We start from the raw sequence: 16,032 nt of genomic DNA, 5'->3' as shown, positions 1-16,032 counted from the left end.
CTGGGTCCGTGTGCTGGTTACCTAGACTGACCTTTTGCTTCACAAAAGGCCCAATGTTCGTGCCGAACGATCCAGAGCGGCGGCTCAAGATGGGGCTACAGCGGGGACAAAGAGAAGGCCTTTAAAATGGCCGCAATTTCATAAGCGTCTGTTCAGTCGACGTGGACGTACAATGCTCTTACAGCATGCCGCGTTACGTGGTGAGGCTTTTCAAACCCAAAAATATCAACTATATCCACGCGCTGCAGAATGGATTCGTGGATTGCGGTCTTTACAAATCGTTGAAGATTGTGGGTTCAGAACCCAGGTGATAGATTTGTGATACCTTGGTAACCCTGGCAAACTCAGTGCTGTTGGAATTCATTCTAGGAACAAGGTCAAGTACAGCTTAGAAATAAACACATGCTGTCTTCAGTTCAGTTCTATGGGTCATTAAAAACCACTGGCTTTTATTTTCTCACAACTCATACTAAGAGGGGAAGCAAGTTTGCAATCTGAATACTGTATGGTGCAACCATGATTATTCAATGCACTTCATCAGAGGTGCCTTTATTCTGAATGGAAAAACTTGTTGAAAAAGAAGTATGCTTAGTGCAGTGTGTTTCATAGTTTTATGAATAATAATTATTCATAAAATGCGTAGTTTTATCAGTAATAAATGACATATGATGTGCAGAAGAGCTGATTCCAAGGACACAAGGTGCACAGCTACAGCAAGCACGTTCTGAAGGAATGTTCTGGTGGCCTTTCAGACACCGAGATCATGCAGCACTAGATAATTATCAGAGGTCTAACCCCGATCTGCCAACACACTTCATTTGAGAAACTAATGTGACGTTAAGATTCATTCCACATTTGTCAAAGTATTAAAAAAATGTACGAATAGGCAGAAAGAGCCAATTGAGCTCATTTGGTATAATTCTCCGACCATCTGTCTTCTTATTAAAGAAACCAAGTACTTTGGGACTATAGCTCCAGGGGGCCGGAAGAGATGATGGATGTTGTGTTTAGCTGGGGGAAAAAAAAAATCCTTTACCAATTTAGACTCTCTCAACAGTATCCAAACCACAGTCCAATGCAGCTGAACCTGGGAGTGATTGAACATCACTTGGATTGCTTTGAGAAGAAGAGTGGAAGTGGGTCAGCGCAGAGCCGGTTCCCGGTCCCTTCCTCGAACAGATCCACGTCGGAACCGTTTTTTTTTCTAGACGAGCAGCCCCGCAGAGCGGAGCGGGATCTGTGTTTCTGGGACTGTTCCTGACTGTTTGAACCCGTTCCGTCTCCCCAGAACCGACAAAGGACGTTCCTTTGGGTGGCGGGGCCCGCGTCTGACAGCCTCGAGAGGGACCTGAGCTTCGCCGGGAATGACGCTCGGAGCAACCCAGCCCGAACAATCGGGGGGGGGGTGTGTGGGGGGGGGGGGGGGTGACCTAGGCCGGGTATATGGGGAGGCAGGGGGGTGTGGGGGGCATCTGGGAGCCTCGTCTGCACTTTTCGGGAGAGCCACGGAACGCGCGCGTGCCCCTCTCGAGCGCCCCCGTCGGAAAAAAACGCTCCCGTACGGACGCCGCTTGCCCGCTGCGCTTGACGGGACGAGTTCGCGTGGAAGCGGACGACCCCGCGTCGCGCCGGAAGCCCTCCGCCCCGAGCGCCCCGTGAGGATTGGCTCATCAGTGCCCCCGCGGCCCTGATTGGTGGAATGCCATCGAGCCCGTCAGGAAACTCCAGGGGTCAGTGTTGGAGCACGTATGGAGAGAGAGAGAGAGAGAGAGAACCACTCAGTGAGAGAACGTATATTCTGCTCGTTGTTCAAACTGAAGTAAGAGGCCACTTGACATTGTTAATGCCTTCTTGTCAGGCCTGTGACTCCACACCATGTTACACCGGAACACCTATCTACACTGCTACGCTGTGTGCTGGTAGCGTGTTCCTTACCGTATCTGTCCAGGTTTACCTGCATGACTATTAGCTTGCTTTTAAAATTCTCCACTTTTTGGAATTTATATGCGCAACCCTGCCCCTCCAGTAACTTTATAATTTAATGGAAAGTGTATCCCAAACGGTTGCTTGCATTTTCTCACAGCTGCATTCAGTGAGTGTAGTGTTTTCTGTTTTGCGGTGTTTTTGTAGTGACACACTGACAGATTACCCTCTTGTAATGATCTTCTCATTGATTGCCCTGTTTCATATCTCCACCGTTCTGTCACTAGACCTGATTCTTGTGTTCTCCAACAGGTCATGATGTATAAGAGCACCTGCTCAATGAATGTAATGTAATATAAACACAGGGTATATGATACCCAGGCCCCATATTATATCAACATTTACCCAACTTTGATTTATTTAACTTTGAATAAACTTCACATGCGTGTGTTTGTCAAGGTTAGGACAAAAATTGATTGAATCCAGGCCCTCGCTGTCTTTAATATTTGCCATTACATGCATTTGATTTTACGATCTTCTGTCTAGAGCTTGGAAAAATTTTACTGTGATTTTTTAATTTAGGAAAATACAAAACAATTTTCAGAGTGAACCATGGAGACTGTGCACGCCCTCGTCTATTTAGAACAGACAGGGTCAATTTAGGTGCACAGTCTGCATGGGGGAAAAAAATCTTCAAACCAGACTGCTTTTCCTCTGCAAGTCAAACAGGCGAAAGTTTGATTATTTAATGTCCAGAAACGCCTTTTAAATTTACAAGACATTCCCCAGACTGGCATCCAACCCGCTGACTCTGCCCACATCCATGAGTCTGCAAAGCGGAGGGGGAAGGGGGGGGGGGGATTAAATCTCACACTTCCCCTCTTTCTGTGTGGGAGAATATTTTTCTTTCCCTTTGTTTCTTCATTCTCTCGCTCAGGTAAACAGAAGTGACGTCTGTGTGGAGAACATGCTGCCATACGCGCCCCCACAAGTCAATTTAACCATCAAGATGTTACAGGTCTTTTTTTAAATTCCCCCACCCCACCACCGCCCTGTCCCCCCCCCCCCCCCAGCTTGGAATGTACAACATGCACACGCTACACTGCTCTTCACAGACTCCGCGGTAGATTTTGGGAGAACGACGACAGGCATGCTCTCTCTTATTATTATTTGTTATTTTTAGGATAGGTCGACTGAGCACGCATGCTCTTTTGCAACAACGCCCTAAGAATGCACCCCCCCCCCTCCCAAGTTGCCCAAACTGAACTGCACATCTTTGGATTTCTTTGGATTTCATCACGCTGCATGAGTGGCCAGCCGCCGCTTTCTTACTGCACTCTGCAGTTTCCACAGACGTGAGTCAGAGGAAGACAATGGCAGCCTAACTGGTGGAGTCCTGAGAGCCCGATCAAATGAGGGGGGGTGGGGGGGGACTGAACCTTCCCGTCCCCTCCCAAATCCTCTCCAGTTAGAGGGGGGTGGGAGGGGCTGCTGCCCACAGCTGGCACTAGCATGGTCTGGTTTCGAAGGCCTGTAGGCCTCCCCTCAGACACGCCAAACTGCGGAAGTGTCTGATTGGTCGAAGGAACGCATGATTACACATGATTGCACTGTATATGGAAAACCGAAGGCTTACATGATACCATTTAAACTCAGCAGTTGTGGGAGCATTCCGCTGAGCCAGCAGAATCATCGTTGGCGCTGCAAAGAAGTTTTAGGGCAGTAGCACTGTCCTCTTATCAAACCTTGCTGACTCCCTGTCAGCACCATCAACACAGTCTGTTGTCCTTTTGGGGTGTGATAAGGGGAACACTTCTGTAACCCAGCCTACAGGCCCAGACCATGGGGCCCATCCAAGTGCTGAAACAGTGTCTTAGTCTTAACAGGATGAGCCACCCAGCACCCTTCCCCATCAAGCCGTTACTATAAGGAGGCTTTAAAAAATGTATATAGCTGCTCAGTTCCTATGTTGGCAATATGGGTCATTAGTATTTAATCTTAAACTGGGTCTGTCCAAATCCTTGGTTACACACCCATGATTCTATGACATTTCGCTAACATAGTGAAACTCTAATCAGACATTCATGCACTTAACTTTGTTCTTGTTTTGCGCTCAATTGATCATCTTTAAGGGTGACAATAATTCCAATTGTCGGGACTTCATCCTTTACTTTGGAACTGCATCTTGTCTGAATAGTCTTGCTATTTTTTCATCTTAAGAAACCACATATAGTTCTCAGGACCTCAGTGTAAGGCGCGCAGCTTGCAATGCAGTGTGCGGCATGTTTATTTTGTGAGTGGGGAAAGTCGGTTTTGGGTGGGGAACGCGTAGTTTTAACACGGTCCCTGCACAGCCGGTGTCTTCCTTCCCAGATGTTTTTTCGGAAGAGTCATTGTCTGTGTTTACCGCTGTTCTTCCCATCTACCGCATTGCAACACACACACACACTCACACACACACACACACACACGCACGCACACACACACACACACACACACACGCGCACACACGTGCAGTTTGCGTACTTTTGTAAACACGGGACCCTTTTTATTGCCCCAAAACTATGCAGACGGGCGGAGGAGAGGGAAAACAAACCCTTGGCGGGCCGTGACTTCACTTCAAATTTTTCCTACCGTCAAAAAAGTAAAAAAAAAAAAAAGAAAAAAAAAAGGAGGATGATCTTTCCCAGTGAGCAAAAGCCGGAATCTAGACAGCCTAGAGGGGTGGAAATCTAGGCTGAGAGCCTTTCTGACACAAAAATGACTGGGTTAGCCCCAATATGCTGTAGCTCAGGTTTTATCCGGGTATAGTCTGGCCGTGTCTTAGTCGGCTAGTAAACCTTCACTTTTCAACCAAATGTAGCCAGGTTGTCACCCGAAGGCCTGGAGGGTGTTTCGCCGACCTTTGCCCCGACTTTTCACGACAAAACTGGTCACTGGGTGTTTAGCCGTGTAAATCACACCACACAGTCTGCTGTTGAAAATCTGCTACATGCTGAGGTTTATTTTAGTATCTGTTTATTTATTTAATGGCAGTAATTTACATGCACATATCCACACTATTCCCCACTCACACTGTACTTCGGCTTTCCTGTTCAATTGTTATATAGACTGCTTGCAACAATTACCTTGTTATGGGAAAGTGATATCTGCTTTCAGTTGAGTGGGTAGACAAGGCCTTTTTAAAACATCTGTCATCTACACATTTCCTAATAGGGGTCTTTTTTATATTCATTGCCAATCGAGAAAAAATATAGCCATTTTGTGTAATGTTCACAATGTTTACATGGTCACAGGAATGTCATTGCATTTAATTCACTACCTCCAACAAACCATAGCATGTTAAAAACATTTATTTGGATTTACTATCATTATTACTTTTTAGAAATTTTGGTTTTAACTGAGCAGGGATGCGAAGATGAAGAAGCAGTGTTCATCATTTGGGTCTGGGGGGGGGGGGGAGGGGAATGGAATGGACGCTTGACCCCCCCGAAATCGTTTCACACCTCTCGTCTGTCACCTCCGGGACGCACGGACACGGGTTCGTCTGCGCGGCTGTTTATGTTCAGGGCGTATCCAGCGTCCAGCGGACTCTGGGGTGGAGGGAGGGGGGGTGGGGGGACGGTGGACGTGACTGCTGATTTGTTTTCCAGAAAACGTCTTTCCTTCCCCTCCTTTTTCATTAAACGACACGCCGTGGCAGACGGAATTGATGTGCGAATCCTCCTTTAGTTGTCGTCGCCAGGGTCGGCGGGAAAGTGAGCCTCAGGACGAGCGCTGGCCCCTTTTCTTTCTTTTTTCGGGCTGTTTATGCGATCGCGACGTCCCTCGCGCCGGAGGTGTACGAAAAATAAAACCGTTTCTGAGAATTTTGTGGTGTGTGTGTGTGTGTGTGTGTGTTTTTTTTTTCTTTCCCCACAATACCTTTCACCCGGATACCTCTGTCATAGCTTCAGGAGCTTTTGCCTCCACAACCTTCATCAATACACTCCTGTATGGGCATTTACTTGCAGGCCAACGCCACGCTAATTGCTAAATAGCTTGTGGTCCCCGACGCACACTATGATACATTGATTCATCTTCAGTGAATTGGAATGATCACTTGTAACCCACTGTTTTCCTGCGCAACTTCTACCTCAAGGATGGACAATTCCATTACTGCAGGGCTGGTGTGTATGCAGGTTGTCGTTTGTCACCCATTAACACTGGCCGGATTAACCAATTAGCTGAACGTACTCGTGCTGGTTTAACTGGGCATTAGACCGCAGCAAGGCGAGGCACTGGAACAGCTTCTCTTCAGCTGTCATTCATAAGCCTATCGAGGCACGTGGCTTACATATCAAACACACAAAAAAGGATTAGGCTAATTCAACGAGTTAGAGCTGCTAGCGTGAAATCCAGAAACCGATGCGGCCCTCCTCGCCCCCCGCCCCGCCCCTGTCCTAGCGCAGCGGCCAGGCGAACAGGATTTTTATTTATTGTATGCAAAACAAGAGGCGGCGCTTTTCGGGAGGCTTGACCCCGCTTTGCGCGCGGCCTGGCCTCGCTGTAACCAAAACCAGATGTGACTCGGGACGATACCGGAGGGGTGAAGGGGTCAGCGGCGTGCCGCTAACGCCCCTCCCCGACCCCGATCCCGATCCCGGGGCCGCGAACCCGCGAGGAGGGGGAACGCTTCCCTTCCTCTCCTCTCCTCTCTCTCTCTCTCCGCCCAGGCGCTCGGCCGTCCGTCTCGCGAGTCGCGCGGGGGGCCGCTGCGTCTGCCGCAAAAAGTTCAGTTTTTCGGGGGGGTAGAAACACTCCCGGGAGCCAGTCGTCTCCGGGACAGGGCCGTCCGGGCGATCCAGGGGAACGTGACGCGCGGACAGCCTCCGCGGCATCCATGATGTTTTTACGAACAAGCTAACCCTGAGCTGTTTAAAAAAAATAAAAAATAAAAATGAACAGTGAAAATCTCACGCGATGAGCTCGCAGCTGCTGCTCAAACCGGCGTAGCGTCCGTCACGTTAGCGAACGCGAACTCGAGCCGTTAAAAAAAAAATTAACGGTAAAATTTCATACGATGAGGCTAGAGCAGCTGCTCAGGCTGCAGCATTTGTGTTTTATGGTTTTATGAACGTAAAGAAAACATTCTGCTCAGTGTTGTGTTTGTGTTTCACCAATTTTCCGCAGATCAGCATGTCTTAAATTCAGCATGTCAAACTGAAGCCATTTGGGCAAATAACAATACTCAGCAGAAAAAGGTACAAATGCTTGTAACTGCACGCTGTAAGTACATAAAATTGTACCCCTAGTCAGCAATACATAATTCATTTGTACCTTATTTCATTTGTAAAAGGTATTTCTTAGTATCCAAACCAGAACATAATTGCACATTTAAGGGTACATTTGGGAAATTTGTCCCTTAAAGAACAAAAACTTCAAGGGACACTAAGTCTCCACTGTACCTTTATTTCCCAGAGTGAACTTTAACCTTGTATTACCTTTTTTTATTCTTTGTATCTTTCACTTACAGTTTCACTTTTCAACTGACACACGCATATTTGTTGCACAACACTGTGGACCATTCACTATGTAGCAGCGTTCAATGGCGGCCTCAAAGCTTCTACTGAACGGTGGGGCAGGTGAGGCCTACTACCTCACCCGTGATGCGTAGCCCAGGGTGAGGTAGTAGCCCAGAGCTCACTGCTGTTGTTTGGTTTACTTAAGTGCAACTTGTGTGTTCCGCCTAAGTCCTGGAGTCCTGACTGAGGTGTGTTCTAAACACGTTGCCGAGGGAAAAGGAGGGGGGGGGGGGAGGGGGGGTGAGGGTGTGGTGGTGTGGGGGCTGGGGGTTTCCATCCAGCACACCCAGTCCAGTTGTCACTGGCTGGAGTTCAAAAAGCTGCGGTGGACAATAAATCTACGATATTCTTCCGCTGTTTGCCTGTTTGAACCTTACATCATATTTAGCTGTTTTGTGGGGGGACTGTCTGGCTAATACCCCGGGCTCTAGAGTGAAGGTACACCTAATGCAAATGTTTATTTCTGGAGCTAAACACACAGTGTTTATATGTGCGATAAATCTTACTCTTCTCTCTCATCGCTTTTTTCGCGTTCAGGGACATGTCAGGCTGATATTTATGAATCGAGGATCTTCCCTGAGAAAGGAAATGAAAACAAGCCTCAATGACTTCAATGGCTGTAGGTCCATATGCAGTTTTATATTTGTCACACACAAAATGCGTATTGATCGCGGGAAAGGTGAGTAAATGTACACGTGTACCCAGGCAAGACAGACACACACACGTGTGTAAGCGCACATGCTCACACATGGGCGCGCACTCCCACACACATGCACATGCACACACACACTCCCACGCACTTACACACACGCAAACACACACACACTCCACGCACCTATGCACATGCATGCAATCATGCGCACACACAAAGAAACACACACACTCCCACACACCTGCACACATGCATGCACACACACACACACTCCACACACCTACGCACATGCATGCAATCATGCACACACACAAACAAACACACACACTCCCACACACCTGCACACACAAAGAAACACACACACTCCCACACACCTACACATATGCATGCACACACACACACACTCCACACCTACGCACATGCATGCAATCATGCGCACACACAAACAAACACACACACTCCCACACACCTGCACACATGCATGACACACACACACTCCACACACCTACGCACATGCAAACACACACACACTCCACACACCTACGCACATGCATGCAATCATGCGCACACACAAAGAAACACACACACTCCCACACATCTACACACATGCATGCACATATGCGCACACACACACACACACACATACACAAACACGCACACACACATACATCCAAACACAAACGCACGCACGCATATATACACACACGCACACACACACACACATGCACACATAAACAGACACACAATGAGTTCTGTCCTCTCCAGAGCCCCCATAACGGTTTTTGAGAGGACAGGTGTCCCTGTGAATGGGCGAGCGATCCCATCGTTAAGGGCGTAATCCGAGGGAAAGGCTCCTCTCTTATTAAAATGAAAATAGCAGATTCAGACGGCTCCTCCTGAGCGCTTTAGCAGAACGGCCAGCTGCGAAGGATGAGAGCCGCACCAACGCTATCAGCTGACAAAACATCCTACGAGGATTTTCATTTTTCATTAAGTACCAGAAAATCGCTCTTTGGACAGCAAAGTGCTTTTCCAGGACTGCAGCCCTTTCTATCATTGCAAAGAGTAGTAGTAGCCAGTAGTAGTAGAAGTAGTAGCAGTAGTAGTAGTACTAGTGGTAGTAGTAGTAGTAATAGTAGTAGTAGTAGCAATAGTAGTGACAGCAGCAGTACTAGTAGCTGTGGAAGTAGCAGCAGTAGTAGTCAAGAGTAGCATTAGTAGTTAGTAGTAGCAGTAGTAACAGCATCAGTAGTTGAAGTAACAGTAGCAGTAGTAGTAGTAGGAGCCAGTAGTAGTCGTAGTAGTAGTAGTAACAGTAGCAGTAGTAGTATTAGTAGTAGCCAGTAGTAGAAGTGACAGTAGCAGTAGCAGTAGTAGCAGCAGCAGCAGCAGCAGCAGCAACCACTGTATAAAAGGGTGTAGGTCTGAATCCTGAATGAGGAACTTCTGGTTTACCCTCATGACATTACATCTTCACATATAATTCATTTATACAAGTAGGGCATTTTTACTGAAGCAATTCAGGTTGAGCACCTGAGAATGACAGTTCCCTAACTGGGAATGGAACCCATAACATTAACACTACAAGGCCAGTTACCTTGCCATTACAATACACCGCCACCCCTCTATTTCAGTATCATCTTTACATTTTGTTTCTAAACTAATGGAAGCAATATGACAGGATCTGACCTGCAGTGCCCATAGTTTCATTCTGTCCACTGCCCCGTTTTACTGGGGGAAGAATGCATTTGAACTACATTGAGGTGGGTGGGGGGGGGACCTTTATTTACAAAGATATTGCACAGTAAAAGGTGTTAGCATGCTTTACTTGGGCTTTGAAAGATGTTGAGTCTTCGAAAGCGACTCGCTGGTAAAAATAAATAAATAAATAAATAAATTCTGCCTTGCGGTACCAGCGGGATGGCAGCAACAACCAAAGCGTCTGGCGGGGGAACGTCCAGGCCTCACGCCGGTCACGCACAGCGCATTTCACTCGGCCTCCGTCATCGTCTGCGTAGTCGTGAGCCTAGCGCACGCTCAGATCTCTGTCCTCCACAGATGTGTTGGCCCGTCAGCATTTCCGCTACCTTTGCCCCCCCGGCAAACCCCAACCCCCACCCCCCCCCCCCCACCTTACATTAAAAACAGAGCCGGCCAATGAAGCACACCCTTCGGCTGCTTGGCTTGGCGGCCCCCTCCTCCGCGCACCTTCGTATCTCTGCTTAAGACATCGACGGCATGTGCTTTTCATCGAGGGCCGAAGGTGCCCTGAGATGTTTTTTTTTCCGTCCGGCGCTCCTCCTCTGCGATCGTGTGCGAATCGAGGCTCTCCTCTCGCCAAAAAAGCTTCGCTTCTCTATCGACCCATCCCCCCCTTTTGTTCCCATCTCCCGGTCCAAAACGACCTCAGTTCCCTCCCTCCCAAAAAAAAAAAAAAAAAAAAAAAAAAAAAAAACCCGGGGAAGGAAGATGGATCGCGTAACCGTTCGGGGTCGTTACCGCGTAGCGTGCGAGAGGCCCGGTTGACGTCGAAACCGACGTCAAAAAACGCATCAGTCTCCGCCGGTCCCACGCGCGGGCCTGCGTCACGGCCGTCCCGGCGTGGCCTGGAACCTTCCGGAACAGAGCCACGTCCAGCGTTCCCGAAATCCATCTCTGTCACCTCGGGAAGGAACGCGAGCCTGATTAATTGAGACTCGTCGGCCCGCTATTGTGTTTTTTTTTTCTGCTGCTATCGCCGATATTAATATCCTGGATTATGAAGGTACGTAATTCCCATCCTCCGAGAACTGTGAAACTCGTAATGTGCAGTTTTATCAGGGCACATCGTAACCTGAGCAGAATGACTAAATTCTACAGAATGCGCAGGTGGCTCTCGAGGGCCGGAGCTGTGCGCTAAAGGGCTAAAGGCTAACCTGTCCTGGTCCGTTGCTCCCGATGGCCTGCGTAACATCACTCCGCCTAATCGTCCCCCCCCTCCCCCGCCCCCCCTGGCTCCTCGCGGTTTCGGCCTTCAGAGGGGAGCAGGTGTTCGCTCACTCGCCCGTCCGCCCGCCTCGTCTGAAGCTGACGCACTCAGCGACCTCTTCCCAAAACCCAGGCCCATCCCGAGGTGCTCCCGAAGAGCGTCCAAAAAAACTCCGGACTCGGAATCTGCGGCACGCGGGGATGCGATCCAACGCCTCACGGCGCCGCGAACTACAGACGACGACCCCGGGACGGGAGACAAAGAAAGAGAAAAAAAACACAAAAACAAAACAACGATCTGAAAAGCATTTGTCTTCGCGAAATAAAAAAGCAAGGCTACTCTTCCAAATTGGAATGATTAAACAAATTCCTCATTTTCCAAAGGCGTGTGTGTGTGTGTGTGTGGGGGGGGGGGGGGGGGGGGGTAGAGGAATGACCCAAGGTTGCAACTGACATTTCCTTAACATGCAAAACAGCGAGGGATTTTTTTTTATATGTTTCTAATCCTTAAATTATTTGGACGGTGAGCACACTCACGTGTAATCAAATCCACATGCCTCTCACTAGTTCAAAAAGGTACGGACTCAATTTATAGTGTGAAATGGACTTTGGAAACGAATCCCTGGATTTTCTGGTGCAGCATTAATAGAAGGGAACAAAACAAACAACACCCATGCTTGTTCGGGTGAAGGTTCACAAGACTTTCAGGCCTCAAATTTCTATTTACTATTTTCTATTGTTTTCTATTTACTTTTTCTTTGACATTTCATTTCCCCTCTTTGATGATTAATGACCACAAAGCGCAAAGCCCAAAATGACACAGATTGCTGGGGCAGTGGATGGAACCCAAAGTGCCCGGAGGAAACCCTCGCGGGCACTGGGGTTCGAACCAGGTACCATCTTGCTCTGAGGCAACAGCCCTACTCCCTGCACCACTGTGCTGTCCCCAGCTTTTACACAATAAGGGCCGAGTCTGCTTGGGCTGTGTAATCCATACAGCACACATAGAGAGTGGAGAGCATAGGAGGGGCCAGGTGCTGAAACCTAGGAAGCAACAGGAAACAGTCCCTAATGTGTACAGGTATGTTGAGTGCAAAATATCTGGCTGCGCATTGAAAAGTGATGTAACAACCAAAGAAAACTTCATCAGTATTTTTTTTTTTTTTTGATAATAAATTTAATTTCTGTGTAGAAGTTTATGAAAACAAATGATTGTTGAGGTCCAGATGTTTTTGGGGTAAAAATATTTACTGTACATTTGCCTAAAAAAATTTAAACATGTTTTCACAATCTGCTTTTCATATGAAACTGAACAATTGCTAATCGAGTTTGAAAATACCATCTGCAAAGTTTCATTTTGCCGTCAAAAGTCTGATATTCCCCATTCACTTTGACGGGGAGTTCCAATGTGTTGCACTGAACATGTGCATACAGAATCACCTCCAGGGCTTCACAGGTTAGACTGGCTGACGGCGTGCTCTCCTGTCTAGTTAAGCATGGATGTCTATGGTATACGCAAACACATTTCCCGAATAGCAGATGTGATTGAGGCCATGTACTGTAAAAAAAAAAAAAAAAAAACTGTTTTATCAAATACTCTTAGGGCCTTGACAGCTGGTGGATAGCCCAGCTGGGGGGGGCAGGGCGGGGAGGGGGGGGGCAGGAGGTAACCAAGGACCTTTCCCATGCAGGTTTAGGATAATGGCTTGCCCCACTGTGAAGAAATATTCCCCTTTAAAAATAAAAATCTCAAAATCTCTACCTCGTGCATTTCTCCTTTGTGAACAAAGCATTAAATGGCGCTGTACATTCTGAAATCAGGATTTACAGTTCCACGCCACGAGCGCTGTCTTTGTCGCGCGCAACGCGGGTCCGATCCGCCGCGCTCGGCTCCGTGCTCTGCGCCGCCGCTGCCGCCATCGCCCGCGATCGAACGCAATTTCCTGAAAACGGCGGCGAAGGAAACGAGACACCCCGCCCCGCCGCTCGACGGACATAACTCAGTCCGGTCAGCCCCGCGGCGCTGTCAGAACTACGCTCTCATCTCATTCGTCAATACCGTGTCAGACATAAATTTTTTTTTAAAAAGTAAATGTACAAGTTTATTTGCGCTGCAATAGATATGGAATAAAAAGATATTACCCTTCACCGTGAAATTCAATTCAGTTCAGTTCAGTTTTATTTGCATAGCACTCTTTGCAGAAACACTGTCCCATAGATGCTTTACAGGGGAAACAGAAAGGAGAATTGGGCAAAAAAAAACCCAGGTCTGAACCCCTAAAAAGTGAGCAGTTGTGGTTTTTAGAAAAAGAAACTCCCCAGTGGGAAGAAAAACACTCAAACTCCCCAAGGAAAGAAATCACAGGAGGAACCCAGCTATAGAGGGGGAGCCCATCCTTCGCAGGCCAGCCGAATGTAATATTCAAGCAATAGTCATGGACATGAGACACTCTGCCTGGCAGTGAATGCCTAAATCCTCATTCTTCTGTGCAGGATCCAGAAGCCCTCCCTTCTGGCTCACCCTGTTTCTTTCTTCGTCGTTTTCATCCTGAAAATGTAAATAAGGGAATTAAGAGCTACGTCTTAGGTCTCAGTCATACACAGAACCTTAAGGCCCTCCTAGCGTGATCAAAGGAGGGATGTTCTGGGCATGCTGTCATACCTTTGGGAAGAGGCCATGCTCCGGTGACGTGGCCCGATCAACGCGTTCCTCGTTCCTCTCTGGAACAGTGAGGGTTTTCATGGATAACCGGCCCTTGATGATGGGTACAGCGACTTTTGAGAGTTCCGGGCCTCATGCTTAATTTCTGTAGGCTGTAGGCGTGACTCCGCGTCCTTCTTCTACACCGATCCGTGCAGGTGGGTGGGCGGTGAGTGTCCAGGGGTTGAAAGAGGAGGTTGAGCACACAGGGGTGGGTGGAAGTTGGAGGTTGTGTGGGGGGGGGGGGTGTTACCACATAGGATAAAGGAAGCTCAAAGGGTGCTTGCGTGCGTCTTCCTGTGCTCTCCTCTCCCTTTGACGAAGGGCACGCACATACGTACGCACGCGCTCGGACCCCCCCTCCCCCCCCCCCAACCTTCAGGGGGCTTCCACACAACGCGCGCCATTGTGAAGAACAAAAGGGAGGACGGGCGGCTTTGTACAGGGCCGCTTCCTTGATCTAGAGGTCACCCAAGTAGAACGGACGTCACGACCGGGGACGGGGATAAAAAAAAAAAAAGGCCATTGATTCGACGGACGGCCTCTGATGACGGACATCTGCCCCCGGGACTCTGGGGGGGGGGGGGGGGGGGGGGGGGGGGGGGGGGGCAGTGGGTCAGTGACTCATAGCGGTGAGGGGGGGGAAAGAGCAACGCTACCCACAGCAGATCAAAGGGGAATATAAGCTCCGCGTGGGAGATTGACAGTCCTTTGTGGAAGAGGCACAGTATGTTGAATTTTATAGTCCTTTCAGCACCGTGGATTCATCCTTCCTGAAACAGAAACAAAGATGGCGAGAGGACATTCGTACGTCGTGCTACAGGGCAACGGATCCCCCCACTTTTCTGTAATTTATGTTTTATTTGTCAAAATTCCCGTTTTAAGTCGGAAGTGACAGGATGGCTTCCCACAGTGCACATACTGTACAATGCCTCGTGCAAAAATAAGTAAATAAATAAAATGCACACACGCACATCCCAAAATCATAAGCTAAGTCAATTAAGCAACAGTCTATAGCCTAAGGTCCTATGCTACCATAAAAAAATGTTATTGCCTGGCCCGTACCACTCTTGCATACTTGTGAAGTACTTGTTTCTAGTGTATTGCCACGCCTCTTCACAAGATTTTACATTATTCACACAATAATTACTAATTCAGTATATTTATCTTAAAATAAACATGTGCCAGTGCTATGGAATGTCACTTGTCTTCATGTTTAAATGTTATATTAATAAAGTTTTGAACTTCTGATTGAGAACATAAAAAACATAGCATGACTCTAGCAATGACATGGAGTAATGTGCCATAAACAGGAGGAAGGAAATGGTCAGAAATGGACAGAACCATCCTGCAGTTCAAAGAAACACTGGTTGTGGGACAACTCAGAAAAGGCGTTTACCACTTTTATGCCTGTCTGTCATTCTTCCAAGTGTTTTCTGCGATTTGCGGTTTCTTAAGAATGTAATTTCTTTTCTAAGAACAAAAGATCGGAAAACCACATAGATCGTGCAGGCCGCATGCTTTTAAAAAAAGATCAATCTAAAAAAAAAAAAAAAGAATAAAATAAAACAAACAGTAATCTTCTTAATTGGTTCTGAAATGTTTGCAAGATCAGATCTTTCATCGCCGTTCCGCTGCAAAGCCGCATACATTTCTGTTTATTTTTACAGCATAACTGTATGTCAACTGCGCAGCTCCGAAATCTAAATTGCGGTTTGACCTCAAGCCGTAATCTCAAGGGCTCTTTCGTTTCAGCGAAGGAAACCGGCTTGACCCCTCCCCTCCCCAAACGGGATTCAAGCTTGCCACCATCTGCTTGCAAGTGCGAAGCGTTTGTCCGCAGCGGAGGAAATTTCCCTTCACCTTTGGGAGCGAGAGAGAGAGAGAGAGCGGACGCAGGTTCCTCTGTCGTTAAACTGTCTGTGTACCCGAAATGTCAGTGTGACCGATTTGAAGTGTGCCAGAACAGGTCGTGGACTCCGAAAAGCCAAGAGGTCACGCTCTTCGCCCCCTCGTGCGAAAGCTTTGCCGAGGATTCCGTCAACTTTCCCACATGATTCTGTTGCTCATTAAACGATGATGCCATGATTTTTAAAATTTGTTTATGTGCCTGGAAATCTCAGAGGATGTGGTCTGTTTGATGGTGTTTGGTTTTCTTAAGTGAAACAGTGTCTAATTCTTAGGTCAGTTTGAGAATGATTCTGGCATTTTTCTTGGTTTCTTTG

Source organism: Anguilla anguilla, chromosome 8 (assembly GCF_013347855.1).
Source record: "Anguilla anguilla isolate fAngAng1 chromosome 8, fAngAng1.pri, whole genome shotgun sequence".
In the NCBI taxonomy this organism is placed as follows: Eukaryota; Metazoa; Chordata; class Actinopteri; order Anguilliformes; family Anguillidae; genus Anguilla; species Anguilla anguilla.
The sequence above is the reverse complement of the archived record's forward strand: the minus strand, read 5'-3'. Positions refer to the sequence as shown.